Below are 22519 nucleotides of genomic sequence, written 5' to 3'. Positions count from 1 at the left end.
CCCGTCATTGGAGGTGTTTAAGAACAGGTTGGATAAACACCTGGCAGGGATGGTGTAGGGTTATTTGGTCCTGCCTCAGCTCAGGGGGCTGGACTAGATGACCTCTTGAGGTCCCTTCCAGCCCTACATATCTATGATTCCTTGGCTTCTGGGGGCACATTCAGTGGTTCTTTGCACTGGAGTAAGATGAGCCGCTCTATGATTCTTTCACAGTGAATTGTAAAATAACTTGTTTGGCCTTCTGGGCACAGGAAAGCAGTACTTAATTTGCCAGGACTGAGCCCTCTTTCATTACAAACGAAGCACAGCCTGGGGGGGAAGGCACCAGAGGACTCAGCACTTGAGTGGTTTTAGCCTGTATCCTCGCTGCAAAGTTGGCAGGTTACCAGCCTGAGTGAAAGCAGCAACCAAGCTTTAGCCTATACCCCCAGCCCACTAGTTAGCCCTGCTTTAAAGCCAAACTCACTAAACTCAGGTAAGATGGTTTCGCGTGTGGACAGGACGGCGGTTAGGGGCAACACCGGACTAAGAGCCTGAGGGTACGTCTACACTTAAAAATAAAAAATGAACACACACCCTGGAGCAGTAAGTCTCAAAGCCTGAGTCAACTGGTTGGGGCCCGTGCTACAGGGCTAAAAATAGCAGTGTATATGTTCCAGGAATCTGAAACCAAGCGGGGGGGTGTCTCAGAGCGTAGCCTCCATCCTAAGCAGGAATGTCTACACTACTATATTTTGCCCTGTAGTGTGAGCCGGAGTCAATTAACCTGGGCTCTGAGACGCGTGGCAGTAGATGTGTTTGGGTTTTTTTAGTGTAGACGTATCCTGAGTGATCTCTGTAGGACAATCCTCAACTGATGTAAATCCACATAGTTCCCAGAGTTCTAATCTGCTTTCCTATCCCTCCATACACCTGGTGTGACGCAGTGGGAGTCACTAGAGTTGCTCTGGGCTGACCCTGCTGGAACTGAGATCAGAAATTGCCCCAGTGGGTATAACAAACAGAGGGGATCATATCTATTTAAGGTTAGATTTGCTGCTAGGTTCATGAGTCTGACTTGGTTGTGTGTCTCTCTTGTTAAAATGGGCTGGCAGAAGGGCGAGGGGTGGTCTACCCATCTTCCCCATTGGTACAGACAATTCTGGGCTGCGTCTGAGCAAGGGAGGGTTACCATGGCAACACTGCCAGGTATTTGCGGTCAGGTGCACTGAATGGGAACAGATAGCCGCTGAGGCCGGCGACGACGAACAGAACTAGAAGTCATTTGTCTCTCACTCACGTGCTGTCTCCCACACACAGTTGCTGCTCTCCTGTCGTCATTAAATCCTCAGGGCATGAGGAGAACGCCACTTCCTCTGAGATGAAGCTAGGCCAGGATTCCCCTTCTGCTTCCAGCTCCCACTCCGGCTGCTGCCAAGAGACAGAGCTTCTTTCTGCGGGGCAGTGGCTCTGTCGCCTTCACTGCTCCTCACCCAACCCCCATTCCAGGCCTCGTTCTCCTTTATAGCTCGGACACCCAGGGCTAGATTCTTGACCCCTGTATGGCCTATTTGCACCAGCTCTCCACCACCCTCCTTCCAGCCCCCAGGGGAGAGTTCGCATCCTTGTGCCCCAGGTATCCTCCTTCAGAGCCGTGTGCAGGCAGCACAACCTAGAGCAGCCTCTAGGCTATTCCAAGTGGCATGTTGGGGCCAGATTGGTACCCCAAGATCAGGAGCTGTGCCATCCCCCCACCCCACCCCCCCAGCTATGCCAAGTGCTGCAAGCCAGTACCAGATCAGAGCACAGTCAATGGCTCGGCAACCCCATGCTTTGAAGAGTGCCCTGCGACACTTTGTTTTCCAGCCACTCATCTCTTCCTGATATGATGCCCCTGACTGGGTCATCCGTGGGGACCGACGGCTCTAAAAGCAGCTGAGCTGCTGTACCATAGACACTCACTACAGCAATGGAAGGGGTTTTCCATCATTGTAATAAATCCACCTCTCTGAGATGCAGCCACTAGGTCAAGGGAAGAATTCTTCTGTCGCCCTAGCAGTGTCTACGCTGGGGCTTATGTCCGGTTAGCTGCGAGGCACCGGCTGTGAAATTGTTCACAGCCTGAGCAATGCAGTTTAAACCAGCCTCCCCTTGTAGGGTAGACCAGCCCCAAAGAACTCGGAAGACTGTGTAACAGCGCCACCTGGTGACACCTACCATAACAACGTGGCTAGGGCTGAACGTGATCCGAGCTCTGAGATGAGCTAGAGGCAGTTCCATGGAGGGTCATAGGGAACAGGGTCCTCAACTGCAGTAGAAGAGGCCAGTGAGGATGGCACTGATGTGATATTAGGACCCCAGTCTTGACCCAGGACCCCCGTTGTGCTTGGTGCTGTACAAACACAGACCAAAAAGATGATCCCTACCCCAAAGAACTTACTGTCTATAACCTTTGTCCATAAACCTGTTGTTACAAATCACTGAAACGGGAGCTAGCTGGGAAAATCAGTTTGGTATCAAAGTTATAACTAACCCCAGTAATACGGGCTCACTGCTCGAGCCTGTCTGAAAGATCCACATCTGGTCACGTAGTGGTAGCTACGAGCGACCGGTGTTAGCTCGTCTTCGTTCCTCTTGTTATGCTAAATGTCTAGGATGGGATAATTGAATTATGTCAGCATGACTGTATGAATTGTTACATAAAGATATCCTGTGGCAACCCTGTAATTTACGGCTTTGCCCCCTTCCTGTGTTGCTTTCGTACTTTCTTTACCCTTCAGATCGCCATCGCTGTGTAAATTAAAGGGTTGCTAGAACTTCAGGCTCTCCAAATGTCTAACTGAATGGGGGAACAGGCGATTTACTTAAACTGGGTTTCTGGCCTGATGCCACTAGCGTCCACTGCAGAAGATGAAAGGATCTTTAACAGCAAGCCAATAGTTTATTTATCTCGGATTATTACGATGGAATACATATTGCTCAGGGTTATGCTTAGTTATTGTCGCTCCTAGCAAGAGCAATAGAGAGACTGTAGTGGTGGTTAGAGGTGCCGAAATGACCAGCTGATGGCCTCTGTATGAGTCTGATCAGAGACTCTCATTGATTTCAGTGAGATTCATACTGGGTCATTTGTCCATGATGCATGTGTAGCTGTGTCCAGCAGCTGACCAAGTCTTCTGACACAGCTGCTTCTGGTGCTTCTCTACGGTCAGGGGGAAGCCTCTTCTCGGGGCACTCAGTCACCATGATTCAGTCCATCCTGGGCCCTTCTGTTGACTCTGCCAATGAGGGATCCTGTTTGGAAGGTGGCTTTTCAGGTATCAATTCCCATCCCCGAGGTGGTTGTCAGCCCATTTCCTTTGCACAGGTTACCAGACAGCACCAACCTCCAGCAGGGGGGTTAATCAAGAGCACCCATCCCAAACCCCATCACACTTGGAGAAGTACTGATCACAATCCAAACTTCTCCACTTAGGCCCATCTCTAGTTAGTGGTAGGCCTAGAGTCCCTGTCTTATAGGTAAAAAGAACGAGGAGTACTTGTGGCACATTAGAGACTAACAAATTTATTTTGGCATAAGCTTTCGTGGGCTAAAACCCACTTCATCAGATACATGGAGTAGAAAATACAGTAGGAAGATATATATATATATATATATATATATATATATATACACAGAGAACATGAAAAGATGGGGTTTGCCTTACCAGCTCTAACCTGACAAATCAATTACAGTGGGCTATTATCAGCAGGAGGAAAAATCACTTTTATAGTGTTAATCAGGATGGCCCATTTCAAACAGTTGACAAGAAGGTGTGAGTAACAGTAGGAGGAAAAATTAGCATGGGGAAATAGTTTTTTAGTTTGTGTAATGGCCCGTCCACTCCCAGTCTTTATTCAGGCCTAATTTGATGGTGTCCAGTTTGCAAATTAATTCTAGTTATGCAGTTTCTCATTGGAGTCTGTTTGTTTTTGAAGTTTTTTTGTTGAAGAATTGCCACTTTTAGGTCTGTAATCGAGTGTCCAGAGAGGTTGAAGTGTTCTCCAACTGGTTTTTGAATGTTATAATTCTTGACGTCTGATTTCGTTTGAAACATTCCGATGAAGTGAGCTGTAGCTCACGAAAGCTTATGCTCAAATAAATTGGTTAGTCTCTAAGGTGCCACAAGTCCTCCTTTTCTTTTTGCTCATACAGACTAACATGGCTGCTACTCTGAAACCTGTTTAAGTGAACTCAGGTCAGGTCTACACTACATGCTTAGTTGGGTACAACTACAGCACTTAGGGATGTGAAACCCCCTCCACGTAGCCAGCGCTGTGCCGGCAGGAGAGCATCTCCCATCAGCTGCATTGTTGCTACTGTGCCGATGCAGCGTTTGTCGTGTAGACCTGCCCACAGTGAAGCCGCTGTGGTGTGTATTTGTTTGTTTTATGGCTCCTCCTGTGTGCCAGTCCACAGAGCACAGGAGTTATTACAGATTCTGCCCCCACCCTTCAAGGCTTGGGGCTTTAGTTCAAGTTGGAGCAGCTAGCTTGAGCTCCTTGGTTCAATTCCTGCTGTATCAGCCCATAGGCAGCCATCTCATGTACCCAGGGTTTTTCCACTGGCTTAACTAAAACCGTTTAAAATCACTCCTTCAGTTTACACCAGTGCATGTTTGTGTAGAGTAGGCCTCAGTACCTCACTCCAGATATCCTGAGCCACCTAATCCCCGTAAAGAGCAGGTTTATTGTCCTAGCCAGACTCTCAATTAGGCTAAATGCCCCTCCCCCATCTAATTTTGCACCTGTGACTAATTGTGGCTGTGACTCCATAAGCAGGGGCCAGGTCTCCCCTTGTTCCCTGCGCAGCGCTAAGATGCACCGGTGCCTAGGGTGGTGTACCAGAGCTATAGACTTATATTGCTCTTGCGAGTATATTTTTACTCAGTATAGGATTTAACTCCCTTTCAAGTCATTTCAGGCTGTCTTTCTAACAACAGCGTCTTCCCTTAATCTGTAAACTGTTCATTTACGAGGATTCTAGCATCGAGGTTATGGGACTGCATTTTTATTCCAGGGTGGTTGTTCTTGGAGTGCCTAAAATCTGTTCAAAAGTTGCATCGCTGAAAAGCAGCAGATTGTAAAATCCCGCTTCCGGACTTCTCCAAAGTTTGGCTATGAGAGTTTGTATGATCCGCATCTATCCTAAAGGGAACAGAGTTTGTTAGTTACAATAATTCTTCATAGGAACACAGGAATTGTCAGAGTGGGGCTGACCCAAAGTCCAGCTAGTCTAGTAGCTTATCTCCCACAGTGGCCAGCTGCAGAATCCCAGATGCCTTAGAGGCAGGTACAAGGAAACTCTGCAGCGGGCAGTTCTGGGATAACTTGCCCCTATGGGAAGCTTCGTCCTAGCCCCCATTAGTTAGAGACTGTCAGGATCCCAGCCATGGGATGTGGGTTGAGGCCAGAAGCCGCGGTCTGTGCTGGTGTCATGCTGAAGGGACAAGTTGGAGCTGTAGTTGATGAGCCACGCCGAGTCAGAAACCAAATGCGTCAGCGGAGGTTGGGGTAGTAGAGCAAAGGCAGGGTGAAGGGCCAGGAGCAGGGCAAGGGGAGTTGGATCCCAGGCAATGTCTCAGGAATGCAACAGGGTCTGTTTACAGCAGTGAGTCAGGGATCCACCTAGCTGCACAGATGGCCTCCAGGTGTTCACCCCCAGGCCTTAAATAGCATGCCTGAGCCAACTGGGAACTCAGTAGGAACTGCCAATCAGGGCATCTAGGGAATCCTGAGTCTATCGGACTCCTAAGGCTGCTGTTCCCTGTGCCAATGGAACTGTCCCATGGCAGCGTGGACACAGTAGCTGTCACAGAACCAGCAGGCTCCAGACCAGTGGATCCTCAAACTGTGGATCTTGTGCACTGAAGTATAGCAGTTTAGATCCCTTCCAAAACACTTGGTTTCGTGTCTTAATCCTCACTACCGGAACTGTGAAAGTTCTTATTATCCATATAAATGTCCAGCCCTATTTAGAATCCGGCATAGTTCAATGAGATCTTGTGGCAATGAGTTCCCCAGGCTATTTGCGCATTATGTGGAAAAATATTTCTTCCTCTTCTATTTTTAGATTTGCTCCCTTTCAACTCCATCAAATGTCCTCTTGTCCTTGTGTAATGAGAGGGTAAATGGAAGTGCCTGCTCTACCCTTGCTATTGGTCACTCTATCCTATAGCCTGTGTATAGCTATAACATACTGAGGCACATCCAAGAACGGTATTCTTTCCCAGACTTCTTAAAAAACAATCAGCTGTTCCTTTAATTCAGCCCTGTCAGTCTGCAGCTATTGGCATGCCAGGGATGGTGGCCGTTTGCCCTGGAAATGCTTTGCTGTCCTTTGGGCTTTCCTTTAGCGTTTCCTCTTGTTCACCTGTTGAAGTGGCGTGATGCTTTACCTCCCAGGTCAGTTCCCTGCTGGTGCTGTGTCCTCTGGCAAAGGCAGGGTTGAAAGGTTCAGCCGGCAAGTGCAGCAATAAGCGGGAAACATATGCTTCCCATGCAACTCCCGCTGAGTAGCTGAGCTAAAAATATCAGCGTGTGTGTGTGTGTTGTTTAATGGGGATATGCAATTGAAATTCACAGGTGGATTGGGGACACCTCTGGGAGGCTGGGGAGTATCCGAATAATGTTTTCCCCTACCCCAGTGCCGACAATGTCATAAATCAAATAAACCTATGTCTGTGGGGAATCCTGTCATACATTCCAGCCTCAGGAAGTTTAGACTTCAAATTAGACGAAGGTTTCTAACCATCAGAGGAGTGAAGTTCTGGAACAGCCTTCCAAGGGAAGCACTGGGGGGCAAAAGACATATCTGGCTTCAAGACTAAGCTTGATAAGTTTATGGAGGGGATGATAGGATGGGATAGCCTAATTTTGGCAATTAATTGATCTTCAACTCTTAGCGGTAGATATGCCCAACGGCCTGTGATGGGATGTTAGATGGGGCGGGATATGAGTTACTGCAGAGAATTCTTTCCTGGGTGTCTTGCTGGTAAGTCTTGCCCACATGCTCAGGGTTTAGCTGATCGCCATATTTGGGGTCAGGAAGGAATTTTCCTCCAGGGTAGATTGGCAGAGGCCCTGGGGGGGTTTTGCCTTCCTCTGCAGCGTGTACAATCACATAGTGAGAGCCAGTCCCTGCCCTGAAGCTTTCACAGCCTTTACAGGTAAAGGGCAGCCACGGGCAGGAAGAGTCACAGGAGAAATGATGTTCCAACCTGGAAAATCCCCAGGCTAGCAGATTCTAGCCCTTCCTCCACATGCCCAGGGTCTAATCTGCTGATATGGGTGGATCTGTCTATTTCTCTTTGGCAGCTGTGCCCGTACAAAGAAATCTCTGCTTTCCTGGCCCCAGCCCTCAGCTGAGCTACATAAGCGTGAAGATTAGGGGTTGTATTCTCTGAAACCAGACCGTTGTCACTCTGCATAACAATCCATCCTAACTCTGAATGGATCAGCAACAAGGAGACTGGGTGGGAGGTTTGTACCCCTATCAGCTGTCAAAAGGGACGCTCAGAAGCGCTGTCACTTTAGGTCCCAAATTCAATCAAAAAGAGAGAAAAGCTAGCACGAGTAAAAAAAGGTTCTCCTAATTGTGAACCCAAACCAGGGCTTTATGTGGGGAGGTTTAAACACCTCCCAATAGTGGCAACCCCAAGCATTACAAAATCCTGAGTCAGTCGTCAGAACTCATGAGATTGGCTTTTAAAATCATGAGGTTTTAAACAATAATAAACTTGGGGCTTGTGTTTTCCAGCCGTTTCTCCACGACCACAGGGGCTAGCTACACTGTTCTATTTAGCCCTGTAGTGTGATCAGGAGTCAATTAACCTGGACTAGTGTAGTTATGTCGTAATACATGCTCTAGGAACCGAACCACTGCAGCCTCCTGGGATCATCTCAAAGGGATCCCATCGCTGGGACGTGGGAGCCAACAAACCGGTGCCCCTTGCCTTTACCCCGCGTTATCCAATATCACGTAGCAGCCCTTCGGAGACCTGATGACTGGAACAATCCTGGAAGAGGAGGAGACTGTGTCAGAGATGTACAAGCAACACCACCAGCCTCTGTCTTATGAACCTCTGGTCTTATGTTAGTAATCAAACTACACGTCCTGCTAATGCACCACGTGGTGCCTAGACATCATGCAGAGCCGATCCGCGCCTGCCAAGAGTCAGGGGACAGAGTGAAGGCAGCTGGCTTCAGCAGTTGTACTGAGCATGCTCAGTACAAGCCAAGCAGCAAATCTGGAGGGGGGCACATGACCCCGCATGCTCCTTCCTCCCCCTCTCTCCCTCCCCCAATGCATCACCTCTGGCATCATGGACAAAATTAAGGTTGCAGGAACAGTTATATATGTCTGTAAGCAGTCTCTTCTTTTTCTGAAACTTCCTTCTTTATGGGATTGCTCCTTGGAGATGTTTTTCCATGAAGCCATTGTGTTACTGGGAAAAGGCCAAGCTGAAGCAATGGGCTAGACAGTGGCAAGCCTTGGCTTGTTCTGTTCTTCCATAACTGTGGCTGCCAAGACCTTCATCCATGGGACCATCAGCTGGTGTGGTGAGTCATGGAGAAAGAGGTGACCTCTGAGATCTGCAAAACCCACGAAGGGCTGAGCCAAGGGACTTCTGACCAAGAATCAGAGAAGTGGAGAGCATGGAGCAGTGCTGAGAAGTGGCCTTGACTGCCAATAAGCAACGTGCTTGGTACTTAAACAAGATGACGTAGACCTCCCCCACTACTGTTTAGTTCAGACCCAAGCAGTCCATGGAGCTGTATAAAAGGGAAACATGCTCTGTCATCAGCTCAGATCTTGGTGTGCCAGGGGCCTGACACCCCCCTCACCCTCCCCACACAAGCTCAGCATCTAAGGGAGAATTTGTTTTTCCTGAGGTAAAATATTATCCCTGGAATTTAAGTCCACCCCACCCCGCCCCATCTGTCTGAGCTGTTTCCAAACTGTCTTCAGAGGATGAGCAAATCTGGCCATGTGAAAATATCAGTTAGCAAATCGTAGATATTGGACTGAAAAGGAGCCCATTGGCCAGCCACCCCTTCCATCTCAGGACCTGATGACTCCCACATCCTGGGGACCAATTGAAACCACTCTTCCTACCCCACCCTCCCTCAAGGGAATCAGCTGGGGCTGAGGGGTTTTGCACCGAACATAGGGAAGAGCAGGATGTGGCCCGTTCTACGCTCCAGGTTCAATCTGAGTTTGGGGAGATGGCGGTGTGTCTTTTTCTGATCTGAACCAGGTGCCCATCCCTGCCTGCTCAGAACATCTAACACCTTCCCTCTGAGGCTATCAAAGCCCTTCACAGTGGAGCTGTGCAGAGATGGATATTCTGTTTCACGGAGGATTTGGAGATTTTTAAATTCTGGCTTCATTCAGAATCCGTGTGAGAACGGGAAATTTCAGAATTCTCCACGAAGGAGAATTCAGAGAGAATCAGACTGATCAGAATGTTTTTTTGTTTGCTTGTTTTTCACCTTTTCAAATGAAATCCCGGCAAAATCCACCTGATTTTGTGAAACATCAGTGTCTATGGAGCCACATATTCCAGTGACATATGGTTCCATGTAGATATCCCTCATCAGCTCCACTTCAGACACCCAGGGCCCAACTATATCCTGACTTGTGCCCCTTGATTTCAGGAGGGGGAGTCCATGGAGAGAAAATCAGGGCAGAATTTCTTTGATTTATGCACACAGCAGGACTGTGTGTCTAGGGCAAGACTTGGGGCTCCCCCATGTGGTGCCATTGTCTGGCCCAGGCTGTGTGAAACAGTCCAGAGCCTGGGAGAATCACAAGGTGTATCTGTATCTAGCAGCCTCCAAAAAGAATCCCCTTTATTCATTGTAGTAGGGAGGCTCTTTCCTTAGAGGTTGCAATCTGTAAGCACGGCTGAACCCTACTGCCTTGCAGATTCTGCAGAGCCAAGATCCATGAATGCAGGGTGCTAGTTACCTGTGCCCTATTGCACTGTTCAGAGCACCTTCCTAGGACCATTTCACCCTGGCTATGTTTGTGCTTGCATAGAGGAATGGATCTAACATGCAGGCTCTTAATTGGAGAACTGGGTGTGAGACCAGCATGAAACCTGTAACATTCAGCAGCGGGCTGCCAGTTGGCAGGGATTCTATACACTCACCGCTCTCCTAGCATGATCCACTATTCTAGGGACTAGGAACCTCCTGAACGGATCCTGCTGCAAGTCCCACATTCCTACCCGTGCCTTACCAAGCACACTGCCCCAGCCTCATTAAGCCCCGCAAGCCGCGTCAGTACTATTTTGGAGAACAAAACTGGACTGAAACAGCTGAACGTCTGCTTTGGGAATGAAAGCATATGGCATCCAGCCCTTTGGCTAAGAGCCATGAGAGCATCTAATGTATCTTATTCTGTACTGGTTACAGTCGTTAGCCATTTCTCATGGGTGATGTTTTAAAGGGCTTGTCAGAGCAGTAGGTTAGAGCTAGGGATGGGGAACCTCAGAGTTTAGCACTTCAGTGTGGAGAAGTCCCAAAAGCCTAGATGAGTTATTCCCAAACTAGAGAGACAGGCCAGATTCAGCCCCCACTTTCAGTATCAAAGGTGGAGGGGAATGATCCAAACAGTCCCCGTTGTTTCGGTTCCAGGTCACATCTGGGCTGCAGCTTAGGAATGCTGTTCTGAAGCGTATGGACTCACAGGACCACCAAAGATCTCTGAGGGATGGAGAACCCATCACCTGTTCCACCCCTCCTATGATTCATCTCCCACCATGTGACTTCCCGGTGCACCATGCCACCCAGTTAGAGGAAAGACGTACTCTAGCCAGGGAGCCTGACCTATAGGAGAGAATGGGGGTCTGAACTACAACTCCCGAGAGACAATGTGCCTCAATAGGAAAATGCAGGTTAATGTGGGACTGAACCAAAATATTTTGATTCAAGTCAAACCAACCTGAAGCAAAATATTTTGTTTTTTTCCAGTGAAAAAAATCAGAAACTTCAGCAAAATCAAAATTTTCCTGGTGTAAATTTCAGTTCTGTGGAAATTGCGTTTTCTGTCGGGGAAAATCAACGAGACAGAAAATTCCTGCCCAGCTCATGTGGCAATGAGTTCCAGAGGTTAGTTAAGTGCTGAGAGGAGAAAGTGTTTGCTTTTATCAGTTTTAAATTTTGTTGCCGTTTGGTTTCATTGATTATCCCTGTGCGCTTGCATTGTGAGAAAGGGAGGCAGACACTGTGATCTCAGCATTGTTCCATGCACTCTGATAGAACAACCTCTTCCAGGGAGACACGGTGCCAAATCCTACATTAATTTACCCACAGTAACACCAGTGAAGGACTGTGTGAATCCGACATATGTGCAGAACAGTCTCGCTGAAGTTTGGAAAGCTGGCGGTTGGAGCATTGCCACATTTTATTGCCAATTCAATTTTGGCCTTAGTGCGTATTTAGCTATAGGACTATGTTGCTATTTCTCTGTCTGCACATCACACGTTCAAATTCCTAAGGACCGTGCTGGATGCCGAGATAGATGAGTTCTTTGTGCTGAATTCAGGGGAGATGCCCAGATGCTGTGTTTTCATGGAGACTCGACTTTCTTCCTTGTTTCGGTCTTCTTTTGAGGGTCGTTCCAGCTGCAAGCATCAGTGTGTGCTTTGTTGTATTGAAACCTATCTGGCCAACCCATGCAAACCCAGAATGACTTCCTGTCTCCCTTTGGTAACAAGCCCACATATGGACACTAATGAGTCTGCTACTGCTTATGGGAAGGCCATGTCTACACCAGCGAACCGATGCAGTTGTGACACTGTGAGATCACTCATGTGGCCACTCTATGCCGACGGGATGGGGGAGAAGCTCCCCCGCACACAAGCGCTTATGCCAGTGAAACAAATGTCGCTCAGGGAGGTGGTTTTTTTCACACCCTGAGCGACGTAAGTTTTGCTGACATAAGTGGCAGTGTAGACATGGCCTCGAGGAGCTGGTCCTTTAGCTCAGACAGTTGCAGCTGCTCCTTCTAGCAAGTCGCAGGTCCAGACCCTGCCGGTGACACACTGGGGTGACATTTTGCCTTTTCAGTGCAAAAATGCAGTGGAAAATCTTTGCGATCCAGTTTTAAATATGTTGCCTTTCTGGCACGTTTTTGAGCATACTGGTTCCACAGTAAGACAACGTGCGAAATGTCACGGGGTTTTTTGCTACTGCATTTAACAAATACGATGATGATTTTTGGCTGGGGGAAAATAATTGCAGTGGGAGATTTTGCACAGCCTGCATACAGTCAGTGCCGCTGCTCATTGCAGTGGTGCAGGGAAGCTCCTGGCCCAGACTCAGTGGGCTCTGCCTGTTTTCTGTTCTATTTTCTCCCCCTTCACATGGCACCAGCCAAGCTCTCAATGACTATCTCTGGGCAGCTTGAAAAGCTGCAGATCTTGACATTTAATGAAGCTTCTCCCAGTAGCTCATTTGGAATGCCGAGCCGGCTGTTGATTCCACAGGGCCACCGCAGCTGTTTGTCAGGTACCCTTGACAGCCCTTGAAAGAGTTAGCACACCCTGGGGGGGGGGGGAAGGGGAGAAGGGAAACACATTTCGATTACGAAATCAATGCACGAGAAGTATTTACCAGCCAGAACCTTGTTGCTCTTTGTACTAATGAAGCTGTCCCCTCGCCGAGATGGTTTCAGTGCCGGTTACCCAGAGAAGCTGCCGCCTCAAGGAGTGTGAAGAGCATCTTTGTAAGTTCAGGAGGATGGCAGGTGCTAACAGCCGAGCGATGCTGGAACAAATCAGAGCCGCAGGGGTCAGCCATGTTCTGTCATTTCCCAGTCGGGTGTATTAATTCTCTTTTCATCAAGTTCCTTTGGAAGAGGAAGGAAGCAGCAGGGTCTAGTGGGTACAGCAGGAAGCTGGGCAGCTCTGGAGACAGATTTCAGAGTAGCAGCCATGTTAGTCTGTATCTGCAAAAAGAGAAGGAGTACTTGTGGCACCTTAGAGACTAACCAATTTATTTGACCATAAGCTTTTGTGAGCTACAGCTCATTTCATTGGATACATGCAGTGGAAAATAAAGTGGGGAGATTTTATATACACAGAGAACATGAAACAATGGGTGTTACCATACACACTGTAATGAGAGTGATCAGGTAAGGTGAGCTATTACCAGCAGGAGAGAGAGAAAAACCCTTTTGTTGTGATAATCAAGGTGGGCCATTTCCAGCAGTTGACAAGAAGATGTAAGGAATATTGGGCCGGGGGGTAATAACCATGGGGAAATAGTTTTACTTTGTGTAATGACACATCCACTCCCAGTCTTTATTCAAGCCTAAGTTAACGGTGTCCAGTTTGCAAATTAATTCCAATTCAGCAGTCTCTCATTGGAGTCTGTTTTTGAAGTTTTTTCGTTTAAGAATTGCAGCTTTTAGGTCTGTAATCAAGTGTCCAGAGAGATTGAAGTGTTCTCCGACTGGTTTTTGAATGTTCTAATTCTTGACGTCTGATTTGTGTCCATTTATTCTATTACGTAGAGACTGTCCAGTTTGGCCTATGTACATGGCAGAGGGGCATTGCTGGCACATGGTGGCATATATTACATTGGTAGATGTGCAGGTGAACGAGCCTCTGATAGTGTGGCTGATGTGATTTAGGCCCTGTGATGGTGTCCTCTGAATAGATATGTGGGCACAGTTGGCAACGGGCTTTGTTGCAAGGATAGGTTCCTGGGTTAGTGGTTCTGTTGTGTGGTGTATGGTTGCTGGTGAGTATTTGCTTCAGGTTGGGGGGCTGTCTGTAGGCAAGGACTGGACTGTCTCCCAAGATCTGTGAGTGATGGATCATCCTTCAGGATAGGTTGTAGATCCTTGATGATGCATTGGAGAGGTTTTAGTTGGGGGCTGAAGGTGATGGCTAGTAACATTCTGTTGTTTTCTTTGCTGGGCCTGTCCTGTATTAGGTGACTTCTGGGTCCTCTTCTGGCTCTGTCAATCTGTTTCTTCACTTCAGCAGGTGGGTATTGTAGTTGTAAGAATGCTTGATAGAGATCTCGTAGGTGTTTGTCTCTGTCTGAGGTGTTGGAGCAAATGCGGTTGTATCGTAGAGCTTGGCTGTAGACAATGGATCATATGGTGTGGTCTGGATGAAAGCTGGAGGCATGTAGGTAGGCATAGTGGTCAGTAGGTTTCCGGTATAGGGTGATGTTTATGTGACCATCGCTTATTAGCACCATAGTGTCCAGGAAATGGATCTCTTGTGTGGACTGGTCCAGGCTGAGGTTGATGGTGGGATGGAAATTGTTGAAATCATGGTGGAATTTCTCAAGGGCTTCTTTTCCATGAGATGATGATGTTATCAATGTAGCGCAAGTAAAGTAGGGGCATTAGGGGACGAGAGCTGAGGAAGCGTTGTTCTAAGTCAGCCATAAAAATATTGGCATACTGTGGGGCCATGCGGGTACCCAGAGCAGTGCCGCTGATTTGAAGGTATACATTGTCCCCAAATGTGAAATAGTTATGGGTGAGGACAAAGTCACAAAGTTCAGCCACCAGGTTTGCCGTGACATTATCGGGGATACTGTTCCTGACGGCTTGTCGTCCATCTTTGTGTGGAATGTTGGTGTAGAGGGCTTCTACATCCATAGTGGCCAGGATGGTGTTTTCAGGAAGATCGCTGATGGACTGTAGTTTCCTCAGGAAGTCAGTGGTGTCTGAAAGATAGCTGGGAGTGCTGGTAGCGTAGGGCCTGAGGAGGGAGTCTACATAGCCAGACAATCCTGCTGTCAAGATGCCAATGCCTGAGAGGATGTGGCGTCCAGGATTTCCAGCCACACTATTAGAGGCTCATTCACCTGCACATCTACCAATGTGATATATGTCGTCATGTGCCAGCAATGCCCCTCTGCCATGTATATTGGCCAAACTGGACAGTCTCTACGTAATAGAATAAATGGACACAAATCAGACATCAAGAATTAGAACATTCAAAAACCAGTCGGAGAACACTTCAATCTCTCTGGACACTTGATTACAGACCTAAAAGCTGCAATTCTTAAACGAAAAAACTTCAAAAACAGACTCCAATGAGAGACTGCTGAATTGGAATTAATTTGCAAACTGGACACCGTTAACTTAGGCTTGAATAAAGACTGGGAGTGGATGTGTCATTACACAAAGTAAAACTATTTCCCCAAGGTTATTTCCCCCCCGGCCCCACTGTTCCTCACACGTTCTTGTCAACTGCTGGAAATGACCCACCTTGATTATCACAACAAAAGGTTTTTTTCTCTCTCTCCTGCTGGCAATAGCTCACTTTACCTGATCACTCTCACTACAGTGTGTATGGTAACACCCATTGTTTCATGTTCTCTATGTATATAAAATCTCCCCACTGTATTTTCCACTGCATGCATCCAATGAAGTGAGCTGTAGCTCACGAAAGCTTATGCTCAAATTTGTCGGTCTCTAAGGTGCCACAAGTCCTCCTTTTCTTTCTGCTCATGGAGTTTCTTGCTCGGGTAAACATCATTACCCCTTTGCCCTGAGTGGTTGTCCAATATTCAGGGCTCTGCAGGTTGCATCTGTTAGGAAGGGAAATCGATTATACAAGTCAGGGATATTGTTGTTCACTTTTATCATAGAATATCAGGGTTGGAAGGGACCTCAGGAGGACATCTAGTCCAACCCCCTGCTCAAAGCAGAACCAATCCCCAATTAAATCATCCCAGCCAGGGCTTTGTCAAGCCTGACCTTAAAAACTTCTAAGGAAGGAGATTCTACCACCTCCCTAGGTAATGCATTCCAGTGTTTCACCACCCTCCTAGTGAAGTTTTTCCTAATATCCAACCTAAACCTCCCCCACTGCAACTTGAGAACATTACTCCTTGTCCTGTCCTCTTCTACCACTGAGAATAGTCTAGAACCATCCTCTCTGGAACCACCTCTCAGGTAGTTGAAAGCAGCTATCAAATCCCCTCTCATTCTTCTCTTCTTCAGACTAAACAATCCCAGTTCCCTCAGCCTCTCCTCATAAATCATGTGTTCCAGACCCCTAATCATTTTTGTTGCCCTTCGCTGGACTCTCTCCAATTTATCCACATCCTTCTTGTAGTGCGGGGCCCAAAACTGGACACAGTACTCCAGATGAGGCCTCACCAATGTCGAATAAAGGGGAACGATCACGTCCCTCGATCTGCTCGCTATGCCCCTACTTATACATCCCAAAATGCCATTGGCCTTCTTGGCAACAAGGGCACACTGCTGACTCATATCCAGCTTCTCGTCCACTGTCACCCCTAGGTCCTTTTCCGCAGAACTGCTGCCTAGCCATTCGGTCCCTAGTCTGCAGCTGTGCATTGGGTTCTTCCGTCCTAAGTGCAGGACCCTGCACTTATCCTTATTGAACCTCATCAGATTTCTTTTGGCCCAATCCTCCAATTTGTCTAGGTCCCTCTGTATCCTATCCCTGCCCTCCAGCGTATCTGCCACTCCTCCCAGTTTAGTATCATCCGCAAATTTGCTGAGAGTGCAATCCACACCATCCTCCAGATCATTTATGAAGATATTGAACAAAACCGGCCCCAGGACCAACCCCTGGGGCACTCCACTTGACACCGGCTGCCAATTAGACATGGAGCCATTGATCACTACCCGTTGAGCCCGACAATCTAGCCAACTTTCTACCCACCTTATAGTGCATTCATCCAGCCCATACTTCTTTAACTTGCTGACAAGAATACTGTGGGAGACCGTGTCAAAAGCTTTGCTAAAGTCAAGAAACAATACATCCACTGCTTTCCCTTCATCCACAGAACCAGTAATCTCATCATAGAAGGCGATTAGATTAGTCAGGCATGACCTTCCCTTGGTGAATCCATGCTGACTCTTCCTGATCACTTTCCTCTCATGTAAGTGCTTTTACTAAGTTCTGTTTCCTTAGACACTGTAGAAACTGCCAGTGGCTGTTTGTGTCCTTGCACCGAAATCCTCAAGTCTGCCACTCCAGCAAACTGTGCAAAGAAACTCTGTCTCTCTGCTCCTCTCAAGGTGACCCAACTCCTGATGGCTCTCTGCCTCCAACACACAGCCTGCAAACCAATATCCTAGCCCCTGAGTTTGCAATCGGGGAAATCCCTCAGCCCATACAATTAGATGCCCTGTGGCCTATTGCCTCTCTCTTTGCAGCGGTCTTCACTACGTAAATGGGCTTAATTGCTTCTTCCATTGAGCCTGAAGAGAGTGTTTGGCATACCCATTGGTTTTAATGAAATCCATGATTGTCTCTGGAGCAAAGACCCCCCCCGTTGATTGCACCTGTTAGCACCACTCAGAATAAGCAGGGCCCATGATGCAGGACAGTGGTGGATAGCAGGGGAAATTGATGGGGGATTGGGAAGGTGGATGTGGGTGGGTTTTAGCAGCTTTGCCCCCTTCTTCCATTCCTTTGGGAGTATAGTAAGGCCAGCAGGGAAATCTGAATCAGGTTTAAAACTAGGCTTGGAAGGATTCGATTTTTATTGGTAAATGTCCATTTCATCTCTCTCTCACACACACTCACGCACGCGATGACAAAATATTTACATTGATAATAATGGAAATTTACAGGTAGGCAAAGTAAGAAGAATGCTGCTTGTGAACTTATGAGTGTCAAAATCCAGTGATTTAGCCTCTTGAACGGGGCTTGTTAAGAATGGGCTAGTGAATGAAGAGTACAAACTGGCTGATTTGTGGATTTAAGGACATTTACTTGGTATATTTTTGACATGGGATATTGATAAGCTGTGGTTTAACAGTTTAGAAAGCTTTCATTTTTTCCGTCTCAATGCCTACTGCCGTTAAATAGTGACCTGCCCCTCCCATGATTTCCTGTGACTATGAACATTTGACTAGAGAGAGAAAAATGTATAAAACTCATAACTTCCCACAACTGTGAACATTTAATTTTTTTAAAGATTTTTTTTATCAATGATTTTAAAAAAACTAATATTATCTGACAAAATTATAAATAATACAACCCAGATTCTGCCAAGCCTATTAATAAACAACCAGGCTGGGGGAGAATGACTTCTGTGAACCTGGCTGGGCGTTTGGGATGATTGCCAGATTTCTGGGCCAAGGCAGAACATGCTTGTTACAGCTGGTATCTAATGTGCTTTCTCCCGTTCCCTTAAAGCTTGTCACTTCCCTGCATTCCCAGCTGGTGTGATTCAAAGACGGGGCAGAGTACATCATCCTCATGACTGACTGCTGCTTTATGGCACACAGATACCCGGGGATGGGCCTGTTAGAGACAGCATTTGAAGAACGCATGAAACAAATCTAAATTTGCATCCAACCACCTTTGCAACCCAAGTTAAACATGAACCCTTTGCTGGTACCTCTTTTCTCCCGGAGGTGGGTTCCTAGCACAACAAAGGCCTTGCTCAGCATCTTTCACTCTGAAGGATCCCAAAACACCTCAACGGTTTAAAAACCAAAACCCGCTGGTATATGAAGGGGTCACCGAGATCATTCCATGGCCTGCAGAAGTGAAGACAGTTCTGGGGTGGGGGTGGGAAGCACAGCAACTGTTTAACACAGCAGAGCACCCACCTGTACCAGTTTAAGACTGGAAGTGGGGACTGAAATGTGCCACATATAAGTGAAATGAATTTAAGGAGCAGAGCTGGACCAGGCTCATAATGATTGCTGTGATCGCTGCTCATTATGCCGGTCATAATTGTCTCACGCTACCTCGTGCACCCCTGTCTGCCTGTGTCCACCTATGGTCACTTGTAGGCTTTATATAGTATTTACCTTGTAAGCTCTTTGGGCCAGGGCCTGTCTTTTTTGTTTGGTGTGTGTCCAGTGCCTAGCACCATGGAGCCCTGATCCCTGAAAGAGGCCTCCAGACACTACCACAAATATTTGATACTTTCCTAGCCGAGCATAAGGATTATCATGGAATCTTTAACGACCACAGGTGCACAGGACCTTGGTTTCACATCTCTCCTAAAAGGTTGCCCCTCCGCAGCGGGTTGTTAATCTCCTGCAACCACAATGAGTTACCAAGGATCATTACCCAAATGTCTGGAATGATGAATTCTGCATATTGCCAAGGCCTGACGGCAAAAAACAGAACTGGTCGCTGGCTGCTTGGTGGCTCAGCAGCAGAGTAATTGCTGCACTTGGCAGAAGAAACCCAGCTCTGGACTTTCCTACATGTAAAAGGTAATACATTTTGCTTTTTCCAGAGTGCACACTGGAAAATCTCATAAAATCTTCTGCACATTTAGCTCTTATGGTGATCCTAGCAAAAGAAGACCCTCTCGCAAGAGTCCGTTCTCTCTAACCCAATGGCTTTGGACGGGGTGGGGAACAATGACCAAATAAAACATGACTATCTTGAAGAGCTACTGTAAGCTGGTGGCAAGCTAGTGTCTGAGGCTTCAAGTGGTTTGTGAGCAATGGGCAATCACAGAGGGAAATGATCTATTGCATGGGAGTTCAGTCTTGGGGGTGGGAGGTGATCTGGGGTTGTGAACAGGTTTCATGGGGCTGTGACTAGCTTCCATTTCTTTCATGAATAGATTGGGAAGAAGGGGGTGGGATCTTGAAACATATGCGTGGGTCCTGAAACTCTTTTCTGTTGTAACATGGAGTGAGGGTGTGGAAAGATTGGGAGCCCACTGATCTAGTGGACCCTCCAGTCTCTCTCTTGGGCAATTTTGTGCTGTGCCCTACTGGACTGTTCTCTAGTGATCTCTCCAGGCTAGTTGTAATCATAGAAATGTAGGGCTGGAAGGGACGTTGATAGGTCATATTCCCCTGCATTGAAGCAGGACTAAATATTATCTAGACCATCCATGTCAGATGTTTGTCTAACCTGCTGTTACAAACTTCCCATGATGGAGATTCCACAACCTCCCTAGGCAATTTATTCCAGTGCTTAACGACCCTGACAGTTAGGAAGTTTTTCCTAATGTCCAACCTAAACCTCCTTTGCTGCAGTTTAAGCCCATTGCTTCTTGTCCTGTCCTCAGTGGCTAAGGAGAACAATTTATCACTCTCCTGTTTATAACCACCTTTTATATACTTGAAGTCTGTTATGTCCCCCTCAGACTTCTCTTCTCCAGTCTAACCAAACTCAAGTTTTTTTTCAATCTTCCTTGTAGACCAGGTTTGCTAGACCTTTCATCCTTTTTGTTGCTCTTTTCTGGACTTTCTTCAATTTGTCCACATCTTTCCTCAAGTGTGGTGCCCAAAACTGGACACAACATTCCAGCAGAGGCCTTATCGGTGCTGTGTAGAGTGGAAGAATTACTTCTTGTGCTGGCTTACAACACTCTTTCTAAGACATCCCAAAAAGACATTTGCTTTTTTTGCAACAGCATTGCATTTTTGACTCCTATTTAGTTTGATCCACTGTAAGCCCCAGATCCTTTTTTGCGGTACTCCTTCCTTGGCAGTCATTTGACATTTTTGTATTTGTGCAATTGATTGTTCCTTCCTAAGTGGAGTACTTTGCATTTATCCTTCTTGAATTTCATCCTATTTACTTCAGACCATTTCTCCAGTTTGTCCAGATCATTTTGAATTCTAAACCTATCCTCCAAAGCATTTGCAACCCCTCCCAGCTTGGTATCGTCCACAAACTTTATAAATGTATTCTCTGTGCCACAATCCAAATCATATATGAAGATATTGAATAGAACCAGACCCAGGTCAGATTCCTGTGGGACCCCACTCAATATGGCCTTCCCGCTAGATTGTGAGCCACTGATAACTACTCTCTGAATATGCTTTTCCAATCAGTTGTGCATCCACCTTATAGTAGGTTCATCTTGGCTATATTTCTCTAGTTTGTTTGAGATCATGTGAAACAGTATCAAAAGCCTTACTAAAGTCAAGATATACCACGTCTACCACTTCCCCCTCATCCACAAGGCTTGTTACCTTGTCAAAGAAAGTGATTAGGTTGGTTTGCCATGATTTGTTCTTGGCAAATCCACATTGACTGACTGTTACTTGTCACCTTATGTTCTTCTAGGTACTTACAGACGATTGTTTGACTATTTGCTCCAATGTCTTTCTGCATACCGATATTAAGCTGACTAGTCTATAATTCCCTGGGTTGTCCTTGTTCTCCTTTTTATAGGTAGGTATTCTATTTGCCCTTTTCCAATCCTCTGGGTCTTTACAGTCCTCCATGAGTTCTCAAAGATAATCACTAATGGCTCAGGTCTGATCTACACTAGAAAATTAGGTCGGTTTCACTATGTCAGTCAGGGGTGTGAAAAATCCACAGCCATGAGCAGCACAGTTAAGCTGACCCAAGTCCCCAAGTAGACAATGCTAGGTCGATGAAAGTTTTGCAGATGACACTAAACTGGGAGGAGAGGTAGATACGCTGGAGGGTAGGGATAGGATACAGAGGGACCTAGACAAATTGGAGGATTGGGCCAAAAGAAATCTGATGAGGTTCAATAAGGATAAGTGCAGGGTCCTGCACTTAGGACGGATGAACCCAATGCACAGCTACAGACTAGGGACCGAATGGCTAGGCAGCAGTTCTGCGGAAAAGGACCTGGGGTGACAGTGGACGAGAAGCTGGATATGAGTCAGCAGTGTGCCCTTGTTGCCAAGAAGGCCAATGGCATTTTGGGATGTATAAGTAGGGGCATAGCGAGCAGATCGAGGGACGTGATCGTCCCCCTCTATTCGACATTGGTGAGGCCTCATCTGGAGTACTGTGTCCAGTTTTGGGCCCCACACTACAAGAAGGATGTGGATAAATTGGAGAGAGTCCAGCGAAGGGCAACAAAAATGATTAGGGGTCTGGAACACATGAGTTATGAGGAGAGGCTGAGGGAACTGGGATTGTTTAGTCTGCAGAAGAGAAGAATGAGGGGGGATTTGATAGCTGCTTTCCACTACCTGAAAGGGGGTTCCAAAGAGGATGGCTCTAGACTGTTCTCAGTGGTAGCAGATGACAGAACAAGGAGTAATGGTCTCAAGTTGCAGAGGGGGAGATTTAGGTCGGATATTAGGAAAAACTTTTTCACTAGGAGGGTGGTGAAACACTGGAATGCGTTACCTGGTCTACACTAGGACTTTAGATCGAATTTAGCAGCGTTAAATCGATTTAAACCTGCACCCGTCCACACAATGAAGCCCTTTATTTCGACTTAAAGGGCTCTTAAAATCGATTTCCTTACTCCACCCCTGACAAGTGGATTAGCGCTTAAATCGACCTTGCCGGCTCGAATTTGGGGTACTGTGGACACAATTCGATGGTATTGGCCTCCGGGAGCTATCCCAGAGTGCTCCATTCTGACCGCTCTGGACAGCGCTCTCAACTCAGATGCACTGGCCAGGTAGACAGGAAAAGAACCGCGAACTTTTGAATCTCATTTCCTGTTTGGCCAGCGTGGCAAGCTGCAGGTGACCATGCAGAGCTCATCAGCAGAGGTGACCATGATGGAGTCCCAGAATCGCAAAAGAGCTCCAGCATGGACTGAACGGGAGGTACGG

The 22519-nt window shown here is 47.1% G+C and overlaps 1 long non-coding RNA gene across 2 annotated transcripts in view; it reads right to left on the bottom strand.

The window, feature by feature from the left end:
- Positions 1–4458: 4458 nt before the first annotated feature.
- The window catches only part of LOC125635122 (uncharacterized), a 33381-nt gene continuing 15320 nt past the window's right edge, over positions 4459–22519 (bottom strand). Inside the window, exons 2-3 of one of the 2 annotated variants that reach the window (XR_007356153.2) lie at positions 12643–12976; positions 4459–8036 (exon numbers count right to left, since the gene is read on the bottom strand). This is a non-coding gene — a long non-coding RNA (uncharacterized LOC125635122). The remainder of the gene's footprint in view (positions 8037–12642; positions 12977–22519) is intronic. The other variant, XR_012668246.1, reaches the window with a different exon arrangement.

The sequence above is a fragment of the Caretta caretta genome, chromosome 4, assembly GCF_965140235.1.
Source record: "Caretta caretta isolate rCarCar2 chromosome 4, rCarCar1.hap1, whole genome shotgun sequence".
In the NCBI taxonomy this organism is placed as follows: Eukaryota; Metazoa; Chordata; order Testudines; family Cheloniidae; genus Caretta; species Caretta caretta.
Note: the sequence above shows the minus strand (reverse complement) of the source record. Positions and strands in the feature narration are given on the sequence as shown.